The 27864-nt window shown below is 49.6% G+C and overlaps 3 long non-coding RNA genes across 7 annotated transcripts in view; all 3 read right to left on the minus strand.

Moving 5' to 3' along the window:
* LOC310922159 overlaps positions 1-12635 on the minus strand; it is a 29551-nt gene extending 16916 nt beyond the window's left edge. For 2 of the 3 annotated variants that reach the window (XR_014592314.1, XR_014592318.1), the window contains exons 1-3: positions 12621-12635; positions 9373-9484; positions 307-5314 (exon numbers count right to left, since the gene is read on the minus strand). This is a non-coding gene — a long non-coding RNA (uncharacterized lncRNA). The remainder of the gene's footprint in view (positions 1-306; positions 5315-9372; positions 9485-12620) is intronic. The other variant, XR_014592317.1, reaches the window with a different exon arrangement.
* A 295-nt stretch (positions 12636-12930) lies between these two features.
* LOC310922158 overlaps positions 12931-27864 on the minus strand; it is a 29553-nt gene continuing 14619 nt past the window's right edge. For 2 of the 3 annotated variants that reach the window (XR_014592310.1, XR_014592311.1), the window contains 2 exons: positions 13881-13984; positions 12931-13072 (listed from right to left, as the gene is read on the minus strand). This is a non-coding gene — a long non-coding RNA (uncharacterized lncRNA). Of the gene's footprint in view, positions 13073-13880; positions 13985-15229; positions 15831-19157; positions 19173-27864 lie in introns of those variants that run through there. The other variant, XR_014592312.1, reaches the window with a different exon arrangement.
* LOC310922163 lies at positions 20160-27845 on the minus strand. Its single transcript, XR_014592321.1, has 3 exons — positions 27554-27845; positions 24306-24417; positions 20160-20247 (listed from the first exon to the last, which is right to left on the minus strand). It is a non-coding gene; the product is annotated as an uncharacterized lncRNA (long non-coding RNA).

Below are 27864 nucleotides of genomic sequence, written 5' to 3' on the forward strand. Positions count from 1 at the left end.
CTGGGGGTGGGATGCGAGGCGAGCCCGGACAACACCAGCAACCCAGTACGCCCGCGGCAGCCGGAGGGGTGGGGGCGGGGCACGGAACAAACTATCGGGATGGTGCAGCAGAGAGCGCCACAACCCAGAAGAAGCCCGGTCCGTCCCGCGTCCCTGCACCCACCCACCCGCAGCAGCAGCGCCGCCGCACGCCCTACCGCGCGCCCGGGTGCCCCGCACCGGGTGTCCTCGGCTCAGATGCCCGCAAGCGCGCGAGGAGGGGGAGGAAGGGAAGAGGAACCGCGCACAGAGCAAAGCCGCGGCTACCTCCCAGTCCTCGTCGCTGACGATACCAGAGAAACGCCTTGCCGATGAACTTTCCGAAGATAGTAGTGGCGCCACCAGGGCGAGAGGCCAGCACACCGATACTCGCGTCAGCCAAGGACAACGCCCGTGTCCGCCCCGCCACTTCCTCCACTAAGCCGGGCCCTCCGCGGCGCCCATTGGGCCGACGGATCGTCGCCCGCGTCTCGATTTGCTGTCTCGCCTGTCTTTTTCGCTTTTCCCCGCCCCCTTGGCGGGTCGGCCCTCGTCGACCTGGTGCCCGCGGGGCGCGGATGGATCTGCTCCGTGTAGTGCTGCGACCCTGAGGGCGGGCTACGAGGTCGCAGAAGAGGCTGTAGTAGCTACAAGTACTACCTCTTGTTATTTGTTACCGCATCAAGTCCACCCCAAAGGTGCCTGTGCCTTTTTGGTGCTGCTCCCTCCACTCAATTGACTGCTTTGAGCAGGGCAGGGCAGGGCAGGGCAGGCCTGGCCTTAACTTCTCAGGACATCTTGAAAAACCGGCAGAAGTTGCTCCACACTGTTTGCTGAAAGCCCCACTTCCATTGCAGTCGTTTCTAAGCTGCACGTCTCCTGGAAGCAAATAAAATACAAAGCGTGCGTTCGGCACTGCTGGCTTGAGGGCTCAAGAGAGTAGGATTTGCGCTAAGCTGGATAGGAGTCTTTTAGAAAAATAGGCAGTGCCCTCAAAGCTGCCCAAGGGTGGTCTGTGGTGCCCTGCAGTCCCGGGGACAGTGAGCACCTTGAATGGTCCACACAACTGTCTTGTAACATATACAAACTCTGCTTTCCTCTACATCAGGCTAAGGATATCCTTGGTCGCCTTTGTGGCAAGGACACATTGTCCTATTTTGCAGAGCTGCTTTCCAGCCGATCGACCTCCAGCACGTACTGGTGCATGGGGTTGTGCCTGCCCAGGTGCAGGACTTGTGTATGCACAGGTTCCTCGGGTGGTCTCAGAACAGATCGTTTCCTTTGGTGGAAAGGACTTTGTTCCCCAAGTCCCTGCCTTGAGGTTCAGAGTCACAAGAGGTTTGGCAACCGTGCCAGTGAAAACAGAGGAAAATGACTCGCCGGGTACCACAGCCTTCTCCATGTTGCTGGCCACTAGACCTCCTGGCTTATTTATCAGCAAGGGAGGAGAGCTGTTACGCATTATTTAGTCTTACTTTCTGACCAACGCAGCTGTGGAAGCCCATCTTATGATTCTTTACATCCCCTGCCAAATTCAGCTCCAGCTTTGCCTTAGCTTTTCTGGTCCCATCCCTACAGACCCGAGCAGCATCTTTAGATTCTTCCAGAATGCGTGTCCCTGCTTCTACTACCTATGCATATCCTCCTTGCGCTTCAGCTCGACCTGAAGAGAAGGCCGTTACTCTGCCACGCTCATCTCCTGCCTTGCTTGCCTGATTTCTTACATTGACCTCATCCTCTTGATCCAGCAGCCTATAGTAGACAGCAACCACGAAATTTGCTTTGTTAACTTGGGTGGGATGATGACTCCAGAGCCGGCCAAGGCCTAAGGCATAATTTCTATGGCCTTCACCATGTTAGCTCAACATTATCTTTATGGATGGAGATCCCCATAGATGATGTCTAGAAAGGACAAGTTGGCCAAAGGAGGAGTTCAGTGGCAGTGAGGATTGTCCTCTTTTGTCTCTGACAAATGGCACAGCATGGAACAAAGCCATATGACCAGAACTTTCAAGGACACCACGGCCAAAAACTGCTACCACATATATGATTATATTGCTCAGTTCTTTGCTTATATCATGCTATACGCAAGGAGGAGAAGATTGGGCTGTATAAAAGGAGGGTAGTAATTTCACCTAGTTATGAGGAATTCCCAAAAGACCTTGGAGACAATTGCTGGGCTGCTCTCTTCTCCCTCCTCCCAAGTGGGGACAACTTCCTGGGAAGCTTCCGCATACGATTGTTATTAGTATTGCATGGGTTAGCACAATGTTATTAGAGTTCTACCACAGCTCGTGCACTTCTCAATGGCAGTTCCAAATCTCTATTTCTGTAACTTCAGAAAAAACACTCTGTTCCTGAATCTGCACTCGCAAAGGTTCTTAGAGAACGCAACCAGACTCGCAGTGCTGAATTGGTTGTAATCGGAAAATAAGCCTAACCCCACCCAGTCCCTCTGACCTCTGAGGACCAGCTGGAACGCAAGGGGCTTTATTTTCTGCCAAATTTCTTACTCTTAACACAACAGCTTGGCCTCTAATTTTCACCCATAAGCTCTCAACCTGTTCATCGCTGTCTTTCAAAGACAGCTCTGTACAGGAAATCCCTCTTATTTTGGTTTACATAGAGGGTCACCTCCGCCTCTCCTTCCTTCTGACCCATTTATAGCCACTGATTGCGGAGCTCCAGTCATTGAGTTGTCCCAGTATATTTTTACTGTAGTGATTACACTGTTAGCTTTCCGGCTGCACAGTGGTTTCCAGCTCCTCTTTCTTATGCATACTGCATGCATTGGTACAGAGGCACTTCCGTTGGGCTGTTAACTGTGTCACATTTTTGGACAAGGATCAAGCCCCAATTTCTTTGCAGCAGTTCTCAAGTATTCCCCTCTCGGTTCCTAACACACCACCAGCCCCTGGCTCTTCTCTGTTGCTCGAAACTCCATTGTCTTTGCCCGCTGAGTCTCGTTTAAAGCCCTCCTTGTAAGTCTAACCAGCTAACTGGCAAAGACGATCTTGCCCCACTTGGTCGCGTGAATCCCATCAGCTCCCGACAGACCTGGCTTCTTAAAGGTAGACCCATGACCATAGAAGCCAAAACCTTGAGTATGGCGCCAGCTACGCATCCCAGCATTCAGCTGTTCGGTCTGTCTCCTCCTTCCTGGACCCCTTCCTCAGACCAGACACCAAAAGAGGAGACCATCACCTGTGCTCCCCATCCTTTTAACATCGCTCCTTCAGACATAATAGACCTCTTGGGAGGGTTCTAAGTTGCCTCATCAGACCCTACAGAGAAGAGTAGGAGCAGATGATGAGCTGTAGGGTTCACCAGCCTCGGCAGCCTCTCAGTGACACCATGAATGGGAGCTCCTGGTAGGCAGCAGAGTTCTCTAGAGAAATCGTCTGGGTGGGAAATGGGTGTCTCGGTGTTTCTCAGGAGGAAATCTCCAATTACTAATACCTGGATGTGCTTCTCTGGTCGCACTGGTTCTAACGTGGGCAGGTGGTTAGGTCAGCTTTGCATGGTTGGCTTTGTTCTGGGTCCTGTCCCTTCCTCATGTGCTCTTCAGTCTTCAAACCAGGAGCATCCTGTCTGTTATGTAGGGGCACTTTGGGAGATGGGGGAGTGTTCTTCCTTCTACCCCGAGCACAGAAATGCATCCGGTCTCCTTCATCTCAGGAGTTACTTATGTCAGTCACCCCGAGGTTACATTCTGGCTTACCTTCCTTTTGTGCAGCCTGAAGGCAGGCCGTCGCTCAGCCTGGGGCAGCGTACAATACCTGGCATCGAACTCCCGTCCGTGTACCCGGAGTCCGTGCTTCCTGTCAAACTCCTCTTTTAAAACTTACTTGTCCAAGGAGATCTTTCTGCTGGGCACACTTGCAGCTATGCCATCCACCACCGCCTTTGGGTTCTAAGGGGGACTTCCAGGTACTGGAACTCTTGCCCGGCCCTTTGCTCATTGACCCTGTCCATCGGTCCCGCACAGGGCTGCTGATTATTCTCTCCCTCTCCCTCCTCGCACCCTCACTTTTAGTTTAAAGCCCTCCTAATGAGGCCAGCTATCCTACTGGCAAAAATATCTTTGCCCCGCTTAGTGAGGTGGAGCCCCGCTCTCCCAAGCAGATGCTGATCCAAAAACAGGGTCCCATGCTCATAGAACCCAGAACGCTGTTGCGAGCACCAGCTCCGCAGCCAATTATTTACCCGCATTATCAGTGTCCTTATCCTACCAACACCTGGACGGCATCAAAAGCATCCGTGGTGGGTCGACCTTGCCTGGATGCCAGGTGCCCACAGAGCCGCTCTATCACTCCTCCTTCTCAGCTTGACACAGAGAGAAAATAAGATGGAAAACAGCTCACAGGGTGAGATGAGGCAGTTTACTAAAGGAAAAGAGAAAGGTTTTGCACGAAAAAGCAAACAGGAAAAACAAATATTATATCCCCTGGTTCCCATCAGCAAGCACTGTCCGACCACTTTCCAAGAAGCAGGGCTTCAGCACGCGTAGGGGTTGCTCCGAAAGGCAAACGCTGTAAATAACGAATGTGCTCCCTTCCCCCTCCTTGACTTAGCTTTTATTTCTGAGCTGAAGTCATATGGTATAGAATAGCCCTCTGGCCAGTTTGGGTCACCTGGTCTAGTGGTGTCTCCTCCCAGGATCTTGCCCACCCCCAGCCTTCTGATGGGGGGCAGAATGCTGGAGAGACAGCGCTGATGCTGTGCCAACACTGCCCAGCAGTAGCCAAAACACTGATGTGTTATCAACACCTTTCTAGATACAAATGCAAAGCATGGCACTGACGGCCGCTATGGGGAAAATGAACTCCATCTCAGCCACACCCAGTACAATCTCCACCCCTTACTCCCCACCATTTGCATCATACTCAGACCCCACAGAATTCTATATATCTATATATTTACATACATATATCTGTCTTCTAATTATTCCACTGCATTTATTTGTCATGACTGAAATCCCTTCTTACCAACGCTTACAACGCTTAAACCATCTTTATGCCCAACACACGTATACATTTTCATTAACTACCGTCCCACTTCCTTTTCAAAGACAGATGATAGCTTCCCATTTCGTGGGCTTCCTCCACCCCTCCAGATGTTTAAAAAACAGGCCGCGACTTGGGCTCCATTCCATCAAGATGGGTGCTCGGGACAGAAGCGACACACTCGATCGTTCAGCACCGACACCGGCCCTGCCTGGGCTATCATCGCACTCTCCTCACGCCTCGTAAAATTCGCTCATCTTCGGTTCATGTCACTCCTGATACTTTACTTCCTGCAACATACAATTTACACTCATTATTTTTCCCCCAAGGTTGAATCTCCTTGAGGCACACACCAGGTCTCCCCATCCTTCTGCATTGCCCATCAAGTACACCCAGGTCCTTGAGCAAAGACAATCCCATTTAATGGGTTTGCCTTCTCCCATGGGAGGAGAATTCCACACCGACCTCCTTAGCCACTTCCCTGTGTGTAGTATGGGGACCTTATCTCTTCCCACAGTATGTAGGGGGTTAGCAGATCCTCTGGTGTTAACCAGCCAAGTGGCTTCTGCTAAATTTGCATCCCAGTGCTTCCATGCCCGATTGCCTAACCCTCTTGGACATAGTCATCAGCAGTCCATCATACCTCTCAGTCTTTCCAGAGGCCTGTGGGTGATAAGGGATGTGATATATCCACTCAATGCATGTTGCTTTGCCTAAGAGTTTATGGGTCCATTTCATAAATGAGACTCATTGATTCCATCCCTTCTGGGGTACCATGTCACCACAAAATGTGTCTCTCAAGGCCCAAGAGAGATTTTTGAGCAATAGCACGGTTTACAGGGTATTTTTCCCGCCAACCAGTAGTTGCCTCTACCACGATGAGTATGCAAGCTCTTGCCTTGCTGTGTTCATGGCAGTGGTCCAATATAGTCAATTTGCCAGGCCTCATCACGATATTTAAAACCCAATTTGGCCATCTATTCCAAGGAGATTTTACTCATGCGGCTCACTTGATTGCAGCACATGTTTCGCATTCATGGGTGACCTGTGTGATAGCCTCCGTGGTCAGGCCGACCCCTCGATCACAAGCTCATCTGTAGGTTGCATCTTTTCCTAGATGTCCTGATGTTTCATGGGCCCATCGGGCTGTAAAGAGTTCACACTTCTGCTCCCAGTCTAAGTCTACCTGAGCTATTTCAATTTTGGCAGCCTTATCTGGCTGTTCATTTTTGTGATGTTCCTCAGGGGCGTGGCTTTTGGACATCTAAGCATCTACGTGACGTTCCTTCAGAGCCGTGTTTCCTATCCGTGCAGTGATGCCCTGCCACAACACAGCAGCCCAGATGGGTTTACCCCTGCACTGCCAATTGGTCTTCTTCCATTGCTGTAGCCACCATCCAGGAGTCAGTATAGAGACACAGTACAAGCCACTTTTCTTCTCCTTCAGTGGCCTCAACAACTCGTTGTGTGGGACTCCACACAGCAGCTTTCCACCTCTGATGGTTCCCAACCACAAGGCAGGATCCATCACAAAAGAGAGCATGGCCTCTTTCATCTTCTGATAACTCATTATGTGGTGGTGCTTCCTTCCTGAGCACGAGTGACCTTCCAAATCAATGCTCCAAAATCTCTGCCTGCTTTCAGGGATTCTCGGGCAATTGGGTTTCCCCAGGCGAGCTCGTTGTGTGATCAGTGCTACCCACTCACTTATTCCATGTAGCACTGCTTGCACGATATGTCGAAGGGATGCTTCCTTTGAACGTCTAGTGTAGCACAGGAAATTGCAGTGCCAAGAGGAGACACCCTTCTTTCCCAACAACTTCTGAGGATGCTCAAACCCCCTCATACGCTGCTAATATTTCTTTTTCAGTTGGAGTGTAGTGGGCCTTCTGGTCCGCAATATTCCCGGCTCCAAAACCCTAATGGTCAACCTCGCGTTTCTCTTGATGTTCTTTGCCAGCAGCTCCAAGTGATACCATGCTACCCAGCTGCAGTGTAGAGTATATTTTGCAGGGCTGGCCCAGTCTGAACAGGCCCAAGAGCTACCGCACAAGCTATTTCCTCTTTGATCTGCCCAAAGGCCTGTTGTTGCTCAAGGCCACATTCAAAATGGTTCTTCTTCTGGGTCACTCGATAGGGGGGCCTCGCAAGCTGACTATAATGTGGAATATGCATTCTCCAAAACCCCAGGCGACTTACGAAAGCCTGTGTTTCCATCTTCTTAGCTGGCAAAGACATAGTTGCTATCTTGTTAACCACATCCATAGGCACATGACGGCGGCCATCCTGCCTTTTGACGCCCCAGAATTGGATGTCCTGTGCAGGTCCCCTGACCTTGCTTTTCTTTATGGCAAACCCAGCTTTCAGAACATTCTGAACTATTCTTTTTTCCCTTCTCAAACACTTCTTCTGCCTCACTGCCCCACACAATGATGCCACAAACGTATTGTAGATGTTCAGGGGCATCACCCCTCTCCAGTACGCTTTGGATCAGTCCATGAGAGGTGGTAGGGCTGCGTTTCCATCCCCGGGGCACTCGATTCCAGGTGTATTGGACACCCCGCCACATGAGAGCAAACCGTGGTCTGCACTCTGTTGCCAAAGGAATTGAGAAGAATGCATTGACAAAGCCAAGTGCAGCATACCACCTGGCTGCCTTCGACTCCAGTTCATATTGGAGCTCTAACATGTCCGGTACAGCAGCACTCAGTGGGGGCGTTACTTCATTCAGGCCACGATGGTCTACTGTTCACCTCCACCCTCCGTCAGACTTTTGCACTGGCCACATGGGACTACTAAAAGGTGAGTGAGTCTTGCTGATCGCTCCTTGGCTCTCCTTATCCACTTTTTCTTTGTCACTTCTGGAGGCAATTACTGTAGTTGTTTTTGTTTGGGTCCCTATCTCAGCCATAGCATCCTCAAATGCAGTTTGGGTCCCTGCCTCAGCCACACTCCTCTGAGAGCACTGAACTGTGGCTCAAGAGGCCCCCGTACAGGGCGAGAAGCTGCTGGGTTTCATCCGGTTAGGCAAGGCACCCTTCTGTCAGGTGACGCCTCAGTTTGCCAGGGTGCATTACCTGTTTAGGTGTAGAGTCCCAGGCAATGGGAGGTGATAACCACTCTAGGAACCTGCCCAAATCCTTCCACACGCACTGCCATCCAGCGACCAGCCGCTTCAGGGCACGTTTCGGTAACTCCTCACCTACAGTTTGTTTTGTCTTACACCAGGATGACACCAGATTCCACAAACCCCATAGTGTGCCAACAGTATTAGTTATTAGTATTAATAGCATTCAACAGCTTCACATAAGGATGAACGAGGAATGCGGCCGCCTGCATTCTAAAACAATCTACATCAATCCCAGATAGGGAGAGGGATTCCCTCATTGTCCCCAGAAAATAGCTCCCCCAGCACAACAAAGACATCAATGTCACAGCAAAGCACAGAGCCACTGTTTGTATTAACATGTTCTCAAACTCAACAAAACAAAGAGATAAGCAGCGCACCTGACAAACTCCATGTCCCGCACAAGAGCTTGCTACTCAGTAACTAATATTACTATACCATGCAAGATATATAACTGCCATTGTCTCGGCCCACATTAGGAACCGAAAAGGACTGGTGTGGGTTTATCTCGGCTAGATGCCAGGTGTTCACCAAACAACTCTATCTCTCTCCCTTCCCAGCTGGACAGGAGAGATGAAAAACAACTTGCAGATTGAGATAAGGCAGTTTACTAAAGCAAAAGTGAAAGTTTGTGCATGAACAAGGAGAGGGAAAACCCCCAAATTTATTGTCTAGTTTCGATCAGCGAGCACTGTCTAGCCACTTCCCGGGAAGCAGGACTTCCGCACACGTAGCAGTTTCTCCGGAAGGCAAACACTGTAAATAAGAAATGCCCCCCTTTCCTCCTCCTTTACTTTGCTTTTATTTCTGAGCTGACGTCACATGGTATGGAATATCCCTCTGGCCAGTTTGGGTCAGCTGTCCTGGTTGTGTCTCCTCCTAGGATCTTGCCCCACCCCCAGCCTGCTGATGCTGGGGCAGAATGTTGGAGAGACGGCACTGATGCTGTGCCAACACTGCTCAGCAGTAGCCAAAATGCTGGTGTGTTATCAACACCTTTCTAGCTACCAATGCAAAGCACGGTGTGGGAAAATGACTGGGGACCCTGTGGACCGGTAACTGGGGATTCAATTAGAGGAAACTTAGGAGTTATATTAACATCCTTACAGGAGTTAAAACAGTACGGGAATTATAGGGTAAATCACAGTTGCGGCTCCCTGGATGGAATGCAGTTGGCATGACTTGAAACCTATTCCGCGATGATTCCCCATACACACGCACCTGCTAAGGGGGATGGAATGGAGGGTGGAGCGGAGCGAAGGCCAGGCTCTGCAGAAATCCTTGCAGGGAAGGGAACGCAATGGTACTTTGCAGCTGATAAACCGCATGCCACCTGTCAACCAGGGGAGATAGGGGAAGATGTCTTACTGCTGAGCCAGCAACTGTGGTGAAATCTCTCTCCTTAGATGAACTCGCTTCATTAAAGCCCAATAAATAATATTAACGCACACCTCCATCCCAAAGTTACCCACCTCCAAAGTGCGACCACCCCTCACTGGGCATGCCCTCTATATTCCTTTTGACTGTATCTTTAAAAGCAAAGCAAGAGAATTTTACACCAATCAGTAACAAAAGTATGTATGACTAGAGTCACTCGAGCTCCACCTAAACACACAGAAACAGTATAAAAATAAGTCGAGAATGGGGAAAAGTTAGGGAAGAATCCATGGTAGCTGCTGGGATCAGTTGATGGGCTGAACCTGTCTTCTCCCCCATAGAGATGCCTATTGGATAGGAATCATACTCTATGCATGCTGAACATTTTATTGGGGATTAGAGCTTGTCTGTATATTCCTTCAAATATATTTTTTGCAGTCAGACACTATCACCAACAATCTTAGAACACTAACCTGTCACTATTTATATTAATAAAGAGTGTTATTCCATAAACTGCCAGTGTGAATCCTTGGCGGACGCTACCAGTCGCCAGCAGCAGGTAACACAATGGGTAAAGGGGAAGACCTGCTGAGGGGTCTCCCTTGCACTGTTGGTGCGTTTCCCTAAGTCAGGAGAACCACCCTCTGATCCAGTAGGACTGCTCAGTGAAGGATCCCCCCCAACGGGATGCTGACGGACCGGTCGGGCGCAATGGTCTCAACTTTCCTGAAACGCAGACAAATTAAACACTAAAGACTGAGTAAATCTCCCCACACGAAGGGTCGAGGAAGCCTCCCTTTTTCTCGTGACACACGGCACTGTGAGAGCTGCTATGGGGAAATAAACTCCATCTTAGCAACACCCAAACCAGCATCACTGGGGCCTGATTCTCAGCTGTCCTCTGCTGCTGAAATTGCAGTTATAGAAGACGGATTGGTACCTGCCCTACGCTCAAATCAACATTCAGCCCCTAATTAATTTTCCTGCTCCTAAAATCTCTAAACCACCAGTCACCTTCTACGTGGAAGAATATGCCTTTTAGGCTTTATGATGTCAGACCTCGGCTGGCTGCCAGGGGCCCAACCAGCTGCTCTCTCACCACCCCTCCTCAAGAGGACAGGAGGAGAAAATAAGATGAAAAAGTTCCTTCAGGACACAGCCACCTGCCAGATCTGAGGGCAGCAGGGAAATACCTGCCCCAGACAGCGCTTTACACCCTTTCTTAAATATGCTTACACAGGGGTGCCACCAGCTTTGCTGAGTTGCTCAGCTTTGCCTCTCAGGGAGTCTGGTGCCTAGCTGGTGAAAACTAGCTGTGTCTAGCGCAGAGCAGACCCTGGCCTCTTCTCACAGAGGCCATGCCTGCAGGCAACACTCTGTGTCCAGTTCTGGTCCCCAGAAGTCAATAAAAAGAGGCGGACAGACTGGAGAGGGTCCCAAGGAGGGCCATGAAGATGCTCAAAGGGCTGGAGAACCTGCTTTTGCTGATACCTTTTCCGGTGATACTTTAAGCGACCTAAAACACCAATTGGCATAGTCGGAGGGATGGCAAGAGATATCACTGAATACTTACAGAAGCAGGGAATAAGCCTAAGTCCTAAATACTCGGACAAATGGGCTCAGCATGATCCAAAAGCTGTGGAGGAACATCTAAAAGCAGCTAGGGGCTGCATGAAGGCTAGCAACGACAAAGGAATTAGTTGCAAAATGTTAGGCACCTGCCTAGGCTCAGGGGGAACCTCCTCACAGTATTCTAGTACTTCAAGGGAGCCACATGGAGAAGACAAGGGACAACGGGCACAAGTTGCACCAGTCCCCATTGCTGGAGGTTTTCAAGATGCAATTGGACAGGGCACTAAATAATCTCATCTAGGCTCCCTTTCCCACAGAAGGCTGCACCAGATGATCTTTCAAAGTCCCTTCACACCTGGGCTGGTCTAGGATCCTACAATTCTCCAGTGGATCTGGGTTTCATAACCCTTGGCTCTCTTCGGTTTGGAGCTAAGTATCCACACAACCTTGCCTGCGAGGCGAGACATAAAATTCCACCAGGTGACAGAGACTTCTAAAACCTATGGCAATCACCCAGCATGCTGGTTTAAATGTAAACCGGCAGGAGAAAAATAATCCCACACATCTGCCTCAAGAGAGATTACAGGTCGGAGTTACAATTTACTAAACAATGATACAGAGAGAACTGGTTTTAACCCACAAAGTCAAGAGCATAAACTGGCACCCTGCTGGTCAGAGTGATGGCCACAGTCCTGTTGAAGTAATGGTCGCAGTCCTGTTGATGTTTTGGTCCTCCTTTGGATCTGTCAAGTGGTGGTGCCCAAAGTCCCCAAACCCAAAGATTATATATATGCTCAGGTTCAGGTGGGAATGCTCAGTACCTCCCCCAGGACAGGGAGTTTCACAGTGGAGGAATGCAATACTGTGAGTCATGGGATATTTTGGGAGTCTCTGATGGTCTGAGTCACTGCAGCTGCCCATTCTGCTAGTGCCATTGAGTCCATTATGGCCCATTAGCAGAGATGACCCCTCAGGCTGGGTGGGAATGAGCTGGTGCTTCCCCACAGGGGAGTTATCATGGCTGAGTCATTTGGGTGAAGAAAAAGAAAAACACTACCCTGCCTGGGAAGGGTTGCCTCTTCTCCCTTTTCTCATTTAATAGTCATTTTGTAGCCTGAGGTGTTGGGTGTACAGTAGGCAGCTACTGCAAGTAGATCCATTGTTGGCAGTTCATCAGGAATGACATAGAGGGTGGTACAATACAGTTTGCTTACATGCACATAGTGCTAAACTGGCACCCTACTCCTGTAACCAGGACACCCAGGTCCAACAGGAGGTCGATGCTTCCAACACAGTGCACCATGATGAATCCACCCTTGGAAAGCGTGCATGTAGCCTCCTCGCACACAGTATCTTCTACAGTTTTAGCAGCAGCCCACACAGACTTTCTGTACCTTGGCATGCCACTGCCAAAGAGCTAAGACTTTGCTTCCTACAAGACGTGAGAGACTGCTAAACGCTTCCAGCTTCAGGCTTCAAATGAACAGGCAAATCACCATCTATCTCTGAAATGCTGTTACCTGGCTGAAACATTCCACATGCACGTGCAGTTGGTGCAGTCGCGGGAGACACCGTTTGAATTTGCAGAACTACTTCCCCTCAGTAAGACGCGCAAGACGGAGATGATATCCCCATGACAAATCTTTATTGTGCAACTGCTGCTCAAGGCTTTTATTACCTTCCACAGACACACGGCAAAAAAAAAAAAAAAAATTACACATCAAAAGCTGCTAGACTGATGGGCAACAGATGAAATCCATTCAGTGGCGATTTGTACACGTGCAGCAGCTCTTGCGGTGCCAAAATCTTAGCCAGGCGGCCAGTCCGACTGACGGCCACCCAGAACGGGTAGATGTATGCGATAGACAGACTGCCCACCCTCGGGCCCTTCATCCACAACCATCCGGAATCCATTGGTCAGGCCCAGGTGAGCAACACACATCTCGCCAACAATCATTACATGCCCAAGAAGCTGGAGAAGGAAGTACAAACCCATAAATAAGTAAAATAAAATGAATAAAGGAACACATAAAGACGGGAGAGGGCAGGAAAGGAAGGAACGAGAGCAGAGAACCACCCAGAGAATGCAGCTAGCCAATTCCTAGCAGTTCAACCACTGCATATCAAATTAATGTCCGTCCAACCTCCGGCAACTAAAGCTTTCCAAGCAAAGCTACAAAGACCAATTATGCACGCTATAGGGGCAAAAGAGAGCTAGGCAATTTTTCCAAAGCTAGACAGCAAAGGACTACAAAACAGCCACAGAAGCTGACACTGTCTCCGGGTTAAAGCCCCCATTGTGTCTTCAGGCAACATAACCAATCCTGCTGGAAAATAAACTTGAGGCCGCCTTTTGCATGGGTTTACAAAGTCTTTGAACATGGCTTTCATAGCTTAAAGCAAAACATCCAGCACCTCTCAACCAGCTTTGCCCTTCCTTGCCCCTGACCTGCCAAAAACCCCAAGCCCTCCTCTCCATGTTAGGAGTACTACTACTCTGACTCTAAACCACAACGATAGGCACCTGACTGCACTCCAAAACAACACTGCATTTTGCACCAGAAGTACATACCCAGGGACCAGCACTGCTTTATAGCACTGCTTTTAGTCAAAAAGCTCAACTCCATTACAAGCTAGAGGCAAGAGATGATAGCGCCAGAAAACCCAAAGTAGCCTACTGTGCCCTATCAAGGGGGAAAGGGGGGATGGGAAAGAGTCTAGTAAATGAGGCACTACCTACAGGTACAGTTTAGCATAAAGAAAACTCCCACAGTACTTACAGATTCACCAGAATCTCCTGCTTCAGACAACTCAATAATTGGCTCCTTAGGCATGACTAGGAAAAGTGCCCGTCTAGGGGCGAACGATCATGGAATGCACGGCACTGGAGGAAGAGCAAACAGTTAAAACATAACCGGCTTCAGAGAAAGGTAATAGCTTATGCAAACCCATCTGCCCCACTGAACTCCTACAGAAGCAGATTACCAGATACCCCAAACACAAGCCAGAACATTGATTATTATGCTTTCTATACCCAAAATACAGTATATTTACAGAGCCCCCTCCAGAAGTGGGATTCGTCATGCAAGACCATGGGGGAAGGAGACAGGCCACTACTTGCAATTAACAACCTCCAGCATGTTTTAGTTCGGGCTGATTCTTTCCTAAGCAGTTTTTCTATTGGATGTAGTCCACGCAGAGACTGGAGACAAATGGCTTAACCGAATCGGCAAAGAGTTCAGTGAAGTGGAAGAGCAGCGGCCATTCATTTCCCACAGGACAGGGGGCTCAAGTATCAAACACACGCATAATGACAGGAAGCCTGCGAGTGCATAGGACGAGTCTGTCTTCCATACTGCATGCAAACCCTACCTTCAAAAGCAGAAGGAATCCCTAACTGATAACTTTCAGCATTTTAATAACTAAATCATATGGGATACTACCTTAAAGTTAACATTGCATAGGCAACGACTGCATTGTTTTTCCCCCGGTCTAAGCAGCTCACTCTAGTTTCCAGTGCCAACACCCGTGACACTTGCAAGCATGCTGTTATCACGGTCTTACTTCCCCAGAGAAACGAGTTCTGGAAAGCTAATGCAGCCTGCAGCATGATCACTTTGTAAACTTCTTTTTTTTTCCTTAATTTTTTTTTTTTTTTTTTAATCCTAGAAAAAGACGTAATTCCTCGCCCTCATAATCCAGTCTGGGGGTTCAAAACCAAAGTCTAGTACAGATAAGCTGCGAAACTTCATCGATGCTGTTAGGAGACAGACTGAGACCAAGTTACCGTCGGAGGCCCTTCTCTAGGCGCGCACAGGACACGCTGGGGGTGGGATGCGAGGCGAGCCCGGACAACACCAGCAACCCAGTACGCCCGCGGCAGCCGGAGGGGTGGGGGCGGGGCACGGAACAAACTATCGGGATGGTGCAGCAGAGAGCGCCACAACCCAGAAGAAGCCCGGTCCGTCCCGCGTCCCTGCACCCACCCACCCGCAGCAGCAGCGCCGCCGCACGCCCTACCGCGCGCCCGGGTGCCCCGCACCGGGTGTCCTCGGCTCAGATGCCCGCAAGCGCGCGAGGAGGGGGAGGAAGGGAAGAGGAACCGCGCACAGAGCAAAGCCGCGGCTACCTCCCAGTCCTCGTCGCTGACGATACCAGAGAAACGCCTTGCCGATGAACTTTCCGAAGATAGTAGTGGCGCCACCAGGGCGAGAGGCCAGCACACCGATACTCGCGTCAGCCAAGGACAACGCCCGTGTCCGCCCCGCCACTTCCTCCACTAAGCCGGGCCCTCCGCGGCGCCCATTGGGCCGACGGATCGTCGCCCGCGTCTCGATTTGCTGTCTCGCCTGTCTTTTTCGCTTTTCCCCGCCCCCTTGGCGGGTCGGCCCTCGTCGACCTGGTGCCCGCGGGGCGCGGATGGATCTGCTCCGTGTAGTGCTGCGACCCTGAGGGCGGGCTACGAGGTCGCAGAAGAGGCTGTAGTAGCTACAAGTACTACCTCTTGTTATTTGTTACCGCATCAAGTCCACCCCAAAGGTGCCTGTGCCTTTTTGGTGCTGCTCCCTCCACTCAATTGACTGCTTTGAGCAGGGCAGGGCAGGGCAGGGCAGGGCAGGGCAGGCCTGGCCTTAACTTCTCAGGACATCTTGAAAAACCGGCAGAAGTTGCTCCACACTGTTTGCTGAAAGCCCCACTTCCATTGCAGTCGTTTCTAAGCTGCACGTCTCCTGGAAGCAAATAAAATACAAAGCGTGTGTTCGGCACTGCTGGCTTGAGGGCTCAAGAGAGTAGGATTTGCGCTAAGCTGGATAGGAGTCTTTTAGAAAAATAGGCAGTGCCCTCAAAGCTGCCCAAGGGTGGTCTGTGGTGCCCTGCAGTCCCGGGGACAGTGAGCACCTTGAATGGTCCACACAACTGTCTTGTAACATATACAAACTCTGCTTTCCTCTACATCAGGCTAAGGATATCCTTGGTCGCCTTTGTGGCAAGGACACATTGTCCTATTTTGCAGAGCTGCTTTCCAGCCGATCGACCTCCAGCACGTACTGGTGCATGGGGTTGTGCCTGCCCAGGTGCAGGACTTGTGTATGCACAGGTTCCTCGGGTGGTCTCAGAACAGATCGTTTCCTTTGGTGGAAAGGACTTTGTTCCCCAAGTCCCTGCCTTGAGGTTCAGAGTCACAAGAGGTTTGGTAACCGTGCCAGTGAAAACAGAGGAAAATGACTCGCCGGGTACCACAGCCTTCTCCATGTTGCTGGCCACTAGACCTCCTGGCTTATTTATCAGCAAGGGAGGAGAGCTGTTACGCATTATTTAGTCTTACTTTCTGACCAACGCAGCTGTGGAAGCCCATCTTATGATTCTTTACATCCCCTGCCAAATTCAGCTCCAGCTTTGCCTTAGCTTTTCTGGTCCCATCCCTACAGACCCGAGCAGCATCTTTAGATTCTTCCAGAATGCGTGTCCCTGCTTCTACTACCTATGCATATCCTCCTTGCGCTTCAGCTCGACCTGAAGAGAAGGCCGTTACTCTGCCACGCTCATCTCCTGCCTTGCTTGCCTGATTTCTTACATTGACCTCATCCTCTTGATCCAGCAGCCTATAGTAGACAGCAACCACGAAATTTGCTTTGTTAACTTGGGTGGGATGATGACTCCAGAGCCGGCCAAGGCCTAAGGCATAATTTCTATGGCCTTCACCATGTTAGCTCAACATTATCTTTATGGATGGAGATCCCCATAGATGATGTCTAGAAAGGACAAGTTGGCCAAAGGAGGAGTTCAGTGGCAGTGAGGATTGTCCTCTTTTGTCTCTGACAAATGGCACAGCATGGAACAAAGCCATATGACCAGAACTTTCAAGGACACCACGGCCAAAAACTGCTACCACATATATGATTATATTGCTCAGTTCTTTGCTTATATCATGCTATACGCAAGGAGGAGAAGATTGGGCTGTATAAAAGGAGGGTAGTAATTTCACCTAGTTATGAGGAATTCCCAAAAGACCTTGGAGACAATTGCTGGGCTGCTCTCTTCTCCCTCCTCCCAAGTGGGGACAACTTCCTGGGAAGCTTCCGCATACGATTGTTATTAGTATTGCATGGGTTAGCACAATGTTATTAGAGTTCTACCACAGCTCGTGCACTTCTCAATGGCAGTTCCAAATCTCTATTTCTGTAACTTCAGAAAAACCACTCTGTTCCTGAATCTGCACTCGCAAAGGTTCTTAGAGAACGCAACCCGACTCGCAGTGCTGAATTGGTTGTAATCGGAAAATAAGCCTAACCCCACCCAGTCCCTCTGACCTCTGAGGACCAGCTGGAACGCAAGGGGCTTTATTTTCTGCCAAATTTCTTACTCTTAACACAACAGCTTGGCCTCTAATTTTCACCCATAAGCTCTCAACCTGTTCATCGCTGTCTTTCAAAGACAGCTCTGTACAGGAAATCCCTCTTATTTTGGTTTACATAGAGGGTCACCTCCGCCTCTCCTTCCTTCTGACCCATTTATAGCCACTGATTGCGGAGCTCCAGTCATTGAGTTGTCCCAGTATATTTTTACTGTAGTGATTACACTGTTAGCTTTCCGGCTGCACAGTGGTTTCCAGCTCCTCTTTCTTATGCATACTGCATGCATTGGTACAGAGGCACTTCCGTTGGGCTGTTAACTGTGTCACATTTTTGGACAAGGATCAAGCCCCAATTTCTTTGCAGCAGTTCTCAAGTATTCCCCTCTCGGTTCCTAACACACCACCAGCCCCTGGCTCTTCTCTGTTGCTCGAAACTCCATTGTCTTTGCCCGCTGAGTCTCGTTTAAAGCCCTCCTTGTAAGTCTAACCAGCTAACTGGCAAAGACGATCTTGCCCCACTTGGTCGCGTGAATCCCATCAGCTCCCGACAGACCTGGCTTCTTAAAGGTAGACCCATGACCATAGAAGCCAAAACCTTGAGTATGGCGCCAGCTACGCATCCCAGCATTCAGCTGTTCGGTCTGTCTCCTCCTTCCTGGACCCCTTCCTCAGACCAGACACCAAAAGAGGAGACCATCACCTGTGCTCCCCATCCTTTTAACATCGCTCCTTCAGACATAATAGACCTCTTGGGAGGGTTCTAAGTTGCCTCATCAGACCCTACAGAGAAGAGTAGGAGCAGATGATGAGCTGTAGGGTTCACCAGCCTCGGCAGCCTCTCAGTGACACCATGAATGGGAGCTCCTGGTAGGCAGCAGAGTTCTCTAGAGAAATCGTCTGGGTGGGAAATGGGTGTCTCGGTGTTTCTCAGGAGGAAATCTCCAATTACTAATACCTGGATGTGCTTCTCTGGTCGCACTGGTTCTAACGTGGGCAGGTGGTTAGGTCAGCTTTGCATGGTTGGCTTTGTTCTGGGTCCTGTCCCTTCCTCATGTGCTCTTCAGTCTTCAAACCAGGAGCATGCTGTCTGTTATGTAGGGGCACTTTGGGAGATGGGGGAGTGTTCTTCCTTCTACCCCGAGCACAGAAATGCATCCGGTCTCCTTCATCTCAGGAGTTACTTATGTCAGTCACCCCGAGGTTACATTCTGGCTTACCTTCCTTTTGTGCAGCCTGAAGGCAGGCCGTCGCTCAGCCTGGGGCAGCGTACAATACCTGGCATCGAACTCCCGTCCGTGTACCCGGAGTCCGTGCTTCCTGTCAAACTCCTCTTTTAAAACTTACTTGTCCAAGGAGATCTTTCTGCTGGGCACACTTGCAGCTATGCCATCCACCACCGCCTTTGGGTTCTAAGGGGGACTTCCAGGTACTGGAACTCTTGCCCGGCCCTTTGCTCATTGACCCTGTCCATCGGTCCCGCACAGGGCTGCTGATTATTCTCTCCCTCTCCCTCCTCGCACCCTCACTTTTAGTTTAAAGCCCTCCTAATGAGGCCAGCTATCCTACTGGCAAAAATATCTTTGCCCCGCTTAGTGAGGTGGAGCCCCGCTCTCCCAAGCAGATGCTGATCCAAAAACAGGGTCCCATGCTCATAGAACCCAGAACGCTGTTGCGAGCACCAGCTCCGCAGCCAATTATTTACCCGCATTATCAGTGTCCTTATCCTACCAACACCTGGACGGCATCAAAAGCATCCGTGGTGGGTCGACCTTGCCTGGATGCCAGGTGCCCACAGAGCCGCTCTATCACTCCTCCTTCTCAGCTTGACACAGAGAGAAAATAAGATGGAAAACAGCTCACAGGGTGAGATGAGGCAGTTTACTAAAGGAAAAGAGAAAGGTTTTGCACGAAAAAGCAAACAGGAAAAACAAATATTATATCCCCTGGTTCCCATCAGCAAGCACTGTCCGACCACTTTCCAAGAAGCAGGGCTTCAGCACGCGTAGGGGTTGCTCCGAAAGGCAAACGCTGTAAATAACAAATGTGCTCCCTTCCCCCTCCTTGACTTAGCTTTTATTTCTGAGCTGAAGTCATATGGTATAGAATAGCCCTCTGGCCAGTTTGGGTCACCTGGTCTAGTGGTGTCTCCTCCCAGGATCTTGCCCACTCCCAGCCTTCTGATGGGGGGCAGAATGCTGGAGAGACAGCGCTGATGCTGTGCCAACACTGCCCAGCAGTAGCCAAAACACTGATGTGTTATCAACACCTTTCTAGATACAAATGCAAAGCATGGCACTGACGGCCGCTATGGGGAAAATGAACTCCATCTCAGCCACACCCAGTACAATCTCCACCCCTTACTCCCCACCATTTGCATCATACTCAGACCCCACAGAATTCTATATATCTATATATTTACATACATATATCTGTCTTCTAATTATTCCACTGCATTTATTTGTCATGACTGAAATCCCTTCTTACCAACGCTTACAACGCTTAAACCATCTTTATGCCCAACACACGTATACATTTTCATTAACTACCGTCCCACTTCCTTTTCAAAGACAGATGATAGCTTCCCATTTCGTGGGCTTCCTCCACCCCTCCAGATGTTTAAAAAACAGGCCGCGACTTGGGCTCCATTCCATCAAGATGGGTGCTCGGGACAGAAGCGACACACTCGATCGTTCAGCACCGACATCGGCCCTGCCTGGGCTATCATCGCACTCTCCTCACGCCTCGTAAAATTCGCTCATCTTCGGTTCATGTCACTCCTGATACTTTACTTCCTGCAACATACAATTTACACTCATTATTTTTCCCCCAAGGTTGAATCTCCTTGAGGCACACACCAGGTCTCCCCATCCTTCTGCATTGCCCACCAAGTACACCCAGGTCCTTGAGCAAAGACAATCCCATTTAATGGGTTTGCCTTCTCCCATGGGAGGAGAATTCCACACCGACCTCCTTAGCCACTTCCCTGTGTGTAGTATGGGGACCTTATCTCTTCCCACAGTATGTAGGGGGTTAGCAGATCCTCTGGTGTTAACCAGCCAAGTGGCTTCTGCCAAATTTGCATCCCAGTGCTTCCATGCCCGATTGCCTAACCCTCTTGGACATAGTCATCAGCAGTCCATCATACCTCTCAGTCTTTCCAGAGGCCTGTGGGTGATAAGGGATGTGATATATCCACTCAATGCATGTTGCTTTGCCTAAGAGTTTATGGGTCCATTTCATAAATGAGACTCATTGATTCCATCCCTTCTGGGGTACCATGTCACCACAAAATGTGTCTCTCAAGGCCCAAGAGAGATTTTTGAGCAATAGCACGGTTTACAGGGTATTTTTCCCGCCAACCAGTAGTTGCCTCTACCACGATGAGTATGCAAGCTCTTGCCTTGCTGTGTTCATGGCAGTGGTCCAATATAGTCAATTTGCCAGGCCTCATCACGATATTTAAAACCCAATTTGGCCATCTATTCCAAGGAGATTTTACTCATGCGGCTCACTTGATTGCAGCACATGTTTCGCATTCATGGGTGACCTGTGTGATAGCCTCCGTGGTCAGGCCGACCCCTCGATCACAAGCTCATCTGTAGGTTGCATCTTTTCCTAGATGTCCTGATGTTTCATGGGCCCATCGGGCTGTAAAGAGTTCACACTTCTGCTCCCAGTCTAAGTCTACCTGAGCTATTTCAATTTTGGCAGCCTTATCTGGCTGTTCATTTTTGTGATGTTCCTCAGGGGCGTGGCTTTTGGACATCTAAGCATCTACGTGACGTTCCTTCAGAGCCGTGTTTCCTATCCGTGCAGTGATGCCCTGCCACAACACAGCAGCCCAGATGGGTTTACCCCTGCACTGCCAATTGGTCTTCTTCCATTGCTGTAGCCACCATCCAGGAGTCAGTATAGAGACACAGTACAAGCCACTTTTCTTCTCCTTCAGTGGCCTCAACAACTCGTTGTGTGGGACTCCACACAGCAGCTTTCCACCTCTGATGGTTCCCAACCACAAGGCAGGATCCATCACAAAAGAGAGCATGGCCTCTTTCATCTTCTGATAACTCATTATGTGGTGGTGCTTCCTTCCTGAGCACGAGTGACCTTCCAAATCAATGCTCCAAAATCTCTGCCTGCTTTCAGGGATTCTCGGGCAATTGGGTTTCCCCAGGCGAGCTCGTTGTGTGATCAGTGCTACCCACTCACTTATTCCATGTAGCACTGCTTGCACGATATGTCGAAGGGATGCTTCCTTTGAACGTCTAGTGTAGCACAGGAAATTGCAGTGCCAAGAGGAGACACCCTTCTTTCCCAACAACTTCTGAGGATGCTCAAACCCCCTCATACGCTGCTAATATTTCTTTTTCAGTTGGAGTGTAGTGGGCCTTCTGGTCCGCAATATTCCCGGCTCCAAAACCCTAATGGTCAACCTCGCGTTTCTCTTGATGTTCTTTGCCAGCAGCTCCAAGTGATACCATGCTACCCAGCTGCAGTGTAGAGTATATTTTGCAGGGCTGGCCCAGTCTGAACAGGCCCAAGAGCTACCGCACAAGCTATTTCCTCTTTGATCTGCCCAAAGGCCTGTTGTTGCTCAAGGCCACATTCAAAATGGTTCTTCTTCTGGGTCACTCGATAGGGGGGCCTCGCAAGCTGACTATAATGTGGAATATGCATTCTCCAAAACCCCAGGCGACTTACGAAAGCCTGTGTTTCCATCTTCTTAGCTGGCAAAGACATAGTTGCTATCTTGTTAACCACATCCATAGGCACATGACGGCGGCCATCCTGCCTTTTGACGCCCCAGAATTGGATGTCCTGTGCAGGTCCCCTGACCTTGCTTTTCTTTATGGCAAACCCAGCTTTCAGAACATTCTGAACTATTCTTTTTTCCCTTCTCAAACACTTCTTCTGCCTCACTGCCCCACACAATGATGCCACAAACGTATTGTAGATGTTCAGGGGCATCACTCCTCTCCAGTACGCTTTGGATCAGTCCATGAGAGGTGGTAGGGCTGCGTTTCCATCCCCGGGGCACTCGATTCCAGGTGTATTGGACACCCCGCCACATGAGAGCAAACCGTGGTCTGCACTCTGTTGCCAAAGGAATTGAGAAGAATGCATTGACAAAGCCAAGTGCAGCATACCACCTGGCTGCCTTCGACTCCAGTTCATATTGGAGCTCTAACATGTCCGGTACAGCAGCACTCAGTGGGGGCGTTACTTCATTCAGGCCACGATGGTCTACTGTTCACCTCCACCCTCCGTCAGACTTTTGCACTGGCCACATGGGACTACTAAAAGGTGAGTGAGTCTTGCTGATCGCTCCTTGGCTCTCCTTATCCACTTTTTCTTTGTCACTTCTGGGGGCAATTACTGTAGTTGTTTTTGTTTGGGTCCCTATCTCAGCCATAGCATCCTCAAATGCAGTTTGGGTCCCTGCCTCAGCCACACTCCTCTGAGAGCACTGAACTGTGGCTCAAGAGGCCCCCGTACAGGGCGAGAAGCTGCTGGGTTTCATCCGGTTAGGCAAGGCACCCTTCTGTCAGGTGACGCCTCAGTTTGCCAGGGTGCATTACCTGTTTAGGTGTAGAGTCCCAGGCAACGGGAGGTGATAACCACTCTAGGAACCTGCCCAAATCCTTCCACACGCACTGCCATCCAGCGACCAGCCGCTTCAGGGCACATTTCGGTATCTCCTCACCTACAGTTTGTTTTGTCTTACACCAGGATGACACCAGATTCCACAAACCCCATAGTGTGCCAACAGTATTAGTTATTAGTATTAATAGCATTCAACAGCTTCACATAAGGATGAACGAGGAATGCGGCCGCCTGCATTCTAAAACAATCTACATCAATCCCAGATAGGGAGAGGGATTCCCTCATTGTCCCCAGAAAATAGCTCCCCCAGCACAACAAAGACATCAATGTCACAGCAAAGCACAGAGCCACTGTTTGTATTAACATGTTCTCAAACTCAACAAAACAAAGAGATAAGCAGCGCACCTGACAAACTCCATGTCCCGCACAAGAGCTTGCTACTCAGTAACTAATATTACTATACCATGCAAGATATATAACTGCCATTGTCTCGGCCCACATTAGGAACCGAAAAGGACTGGTGTGGGTTTATCTCGGCTAGATGCCAGGTGTTCACCAAACAACTCTATCTCTCTCCCTTCCCAGCTGGACAGGAGAGATGAAAAACAACTTGCAGATTGAGATAAGGCAGTTTACTAAAGCAAAAGTGAAAGTTTGTGCATGAACAAGGAGAGGGAAAACCCCCAAATTTATTGTCTAGTTTCGATCAGCGAGCACTGTCTAGCCACTTCCCGGGAAGCAGGACTTCCGCACACGTAGCAGTTTCTCCGGAAGGCAAACACTGTAAATAAGAAATGCCCCCCTTTCCTCCTCCTTTACTTTGCTTTTATTTCTGAGCTGACGTCACATGGTATGGAATATCCCTCTGGCCAGTTTGGGTCAGCTGTCCTGGTTGTGTCTCCTCCTAGGATCTTGCCCCACCCCCAGCCTGCTGATGCTGGGGCAGAATGTTGGAGAGACGGCACTGATGCTGTGCCAACACTGCTCAGCAGTAGCCAAAATGCTGGTGTGTTATCAACACCTTTCTAGCTACCAATGCAAAGCACGGTGTGGGAAAATGACTGGGGACCCTGTGGACCGGTAACTGGGGATTCAATTAGAGGAAACTTAGGAGTTATATTAACATCCTTACAGGAGTTAAAACAGTACGGGAATTATAGGGTAAATCACAGTTGCGGCTCCCTGGATGGAATGCAGTTGGCATGACTTGAAACCTATTCCGCGATGATTCCCCATACACACGCACCTGCTAAGGGGGATGGAATGGAGGGTGGAGCGGAGCGAAGGCCAGGCTCTGCAGAAATCCTTGCAGGGAAGGGAACGCAATGGTACTTTGCAGCTGATAAACCGCATGCCACCTGTCAACCAGGGGAGATAGGGGAAGATGTCTTACTGCTGAGCCAGCAACTGTGGTGAAATCTCTCTCCTTAGATGAACTCGCTTCATTAAAGCCCAATAAATAATATTAACGCACACCTCCATCCCAAAGTTACCCACCTCCAAAGTGCGACCACCCCTCACTGGGCATGCCCTCTATATTCCTTTTGACTGTATCTTTAAAAGCAAAGCAAGAGAATTTTACACCAATCAGTAACAAAAGTATGTATGACTAGAGTCACTCGAGCTCCACCTAAACACACAGAAATAGTATAAAAATAAGTCGAGAATGGGGAAAAGTTAGGGAAGAATCCATGGTAGCTGCTGGGATCAGTTGATGGGCTGAACCTGTCTTCTCCCCCATAGAGATGCCTATTGGATAGGAATCATACTCTATGCATGCTGAACATTTTATTGGGGATTAGAGCTTGTCTGTATATTCCTTCAAATATATTTTTTGCAGTCAGACACTATCACCAACAATCTTAGAACACTAACCTGTCACTATTTATATTAATAAAGAGTGTTATTCCATAAACTGCCAGTGTGAATCCTTGGCGGACGCTACCAGTCGCCAGCAGCAGGTAACACAATGGGTAAAGGGGAAGACCTGCTGAGGGGTCTCCCTTGCACTGTTGGTGCGTTTCCCTAAGTCAGGAGAACCACCCTCTGATCCAGTAGGACTGCTCAGTGAAGGATCCCCCCCAACGGGATGCTGACGGACCGGTCGGGCGCAATGGTCTCAACTTTCCTGAAACGCAGACAAATTAAACACTAAAGACTGAGTAAATCTCCCCACACGAAGGGTCGAGGAAGCCTCCCTTTTTCTCGTGACACACGGCACTGTGAGAGCTGCTATGGGGAAATAAACTCCATCTTAGCAACACCCAAACCAGCATCACTGGGGCCTGATTCTCAGCTGTCCTCTGCTGCTGAAATTGCAGTTATAGAAGACGGATTGGTACCTGCCCTACGCTCAAATCAACATTCAGCCCCTAATTAATTTTCCTGCTCCTAAAATCTCTAAACCACCAGTCACCTTCTACGTGGAAGAATATGCCTTTTAGGCTTTATGATGTCAGACCTCGGCTGGCTGCCAGGGGCCCAACCAGCTGCTCTCTCACCACCCCTCCTCAAGAGGACAGGAGGAGAAAATAAGATGAAAAAGTTCCTTCAGGACACAGCCACCTGCCAGATCTGAGGGCAGCAGGGAAATACCTGCCCCAGACAGCGCTTTACACCCTTTCTTAAATATGCTTACACAGGGGTGCCACCAGCTTTGCTGAGTTGCTCAGCTTTGCCTCTCAGGGAGTCTGGTGCCTAGCTGGTGAAAACTAGCTGTGTCTAGCGCAGAGCAGACCCTGGCCTCTTCTCACAGAGGCCATGCCTGCAGGCAACACTCTGTGTCCAGTTCTGGTCCCCAGAAGTCAATAAAAAGAGGCGGACAGACTGGAGAGGGTCCCAAGGAGGGCCATGAAGATGCTCAAAGGGCTGGAGAACCTGCTTTTGCTGATACCTTTTCCGGTGATACTTTAAGCGACCTAAAACACCAATTGGCATAGTCGGAGGGATGGCAAGAGATATCACTGAATACTTACAGAAGCAGGGAATAAGCCTAAGTCCTAAATACTCGGACAAATGGGCTCAGCATGATCCAAAAGCTGTGGAGGAACATCTAAAAGCAGCTAGGGGCTGCATGAAGGCTAGCAACGACAAAGGAATTAGTTGCAAAATGTTAGGCACCTGCCTAGGCTCAGGGGGAACCTCCTCACAGTATTCTAGTACTTCAAGGGAGCCACATGGAGAAGACAAGGGACAACGGGCACAAGTTGCACCAGTCCCCATTGCTGGAGGTTTTCAAGATGCAATTGGACAGGGCACTAAATAATCTCATCTAGGCTCCCTTTCCCACAGAAGGCTGCACCAGATGATCTTTCAAAGTCCCTTCACACCTGGGCTGGTCTAGGATCCTACAATTCTCCAGTGGATCTGGGTTTCATAACCCTTGGCTCTCTTCGGTTTGGAGCTAAGTATCCACACAACCTTGCCTGCGAGGCGAGACATAAAATTCCACCAGGTGACAGAGACTTCTAAAACCTATGGCAATCACCCAGCATGCTGGTTTAAATGTAAACCGGCAGGAGAAAAATAATCCCACACATCTGCCTCAAGAGAGATTACAGGTCGGAGTTACAATTTACTAAACAATGATACAGAGAGAACTGGTTTTAACCCACAAAGTCAAGAGCATAAACTGGCACCCTGCTGGTCAGAGTGATGGCCACAGTCCTGTTGAAGTAATGGTCGCAGTCCTGTTGATGTTTTGGTCCTCCTTTGGATCTGTCAAGTGGTGGTGCCCAAAGTCCCCAAACCCAAAGATTATATATATGCTCAGGTTCAGGTGGGAATGCTCAGTACCTCCCCCAGGACAGGGAGTTTCACAGTGGAGGAATGCAATACTGTGAGTCATGGGATATTTTGGGAGTCTCTGATGGTCTGAGTCACTGCAGCTGCCCATTCTGCTAGTGCCATTGAGTCCATTATGGCCCATTAGCAGAGATGACCCCTCAGGCTGGGTGGGAATGAGCTGGTGCTTCCCCACAGGGGAGTTATCATGGCTGAGTCATTTGGGTGAAGAAAAAGAAAAACACTACCCTGCCTGGGAAGGGTTGCCTCTTCTCCCTTTTCTCATTTAATAGCCATTTTGTAGCCTGAGGTGTTGGGTGTACAGTAGGCAGCTACTGCAAGTAGATCCGTTGTTGGCAGTTCATCAGGAATGACATAGAGGGTGGTACAATACAGTTTGCTTACATGCACATAGTGCTAAACTGGCACCCTACTCCTGTAACCAGGACACCCAGGTCCAACAGGAGGTCGATGCTTCCAACACAGTGCACCATGATGAATCCACCCTTGGAAAGCATGCATGTAGCCTCCTCGCACACAGTATCTTCTACAGTTTTAGCAGCAGCCCACACAGACTTTCTGTACCTTGGCATGCCACTGCCAAAGAGCTAAGACTTTGCTTCCTACAAGACGTGAGAGACTGCTAAACGCTTCCAGCTTCAGGCTTCAAATGAACAGGCAAATCACCATCTATCTCTGAAATGCTGTTACCTGGCTGAAACATTCCACATGCACGTGCAGTTGGTGCAGTCGCGGGAGACACCGTTTGAATTTGCAGAACTACTTCCCCTCAGTAAGACGCGCAAGACGGAGATGATATCCCCATGACAAATCTTTATTGTGCAACTGCTGCTCAAGGCTTTTATTACCTTCCACAGACACACGGCAAAAAAAAAAAAAAAAAATTACACATCAAAAGCTGCTAGACTGATGGGCAACAGATGAAATCCATTCAGTGGCGATTTGTACACGTGCAGCAGCTCTTGCGGTGCCAAAATCTTAGCCAGGCGGCCAGTCCGACT

This window comes from Zosterops lateralis (assembly GCF_965231275.1).
Source record: "Zosterops lateralis genome assembly, chromosome: W".
NCBI classification, from domain to species: domain Eukaryota; kingdom Metazoa; phylum Chordata; class Aves; order Passeriformes; family Zosteropidae; genus Zosterops; species Zosterops lateralis.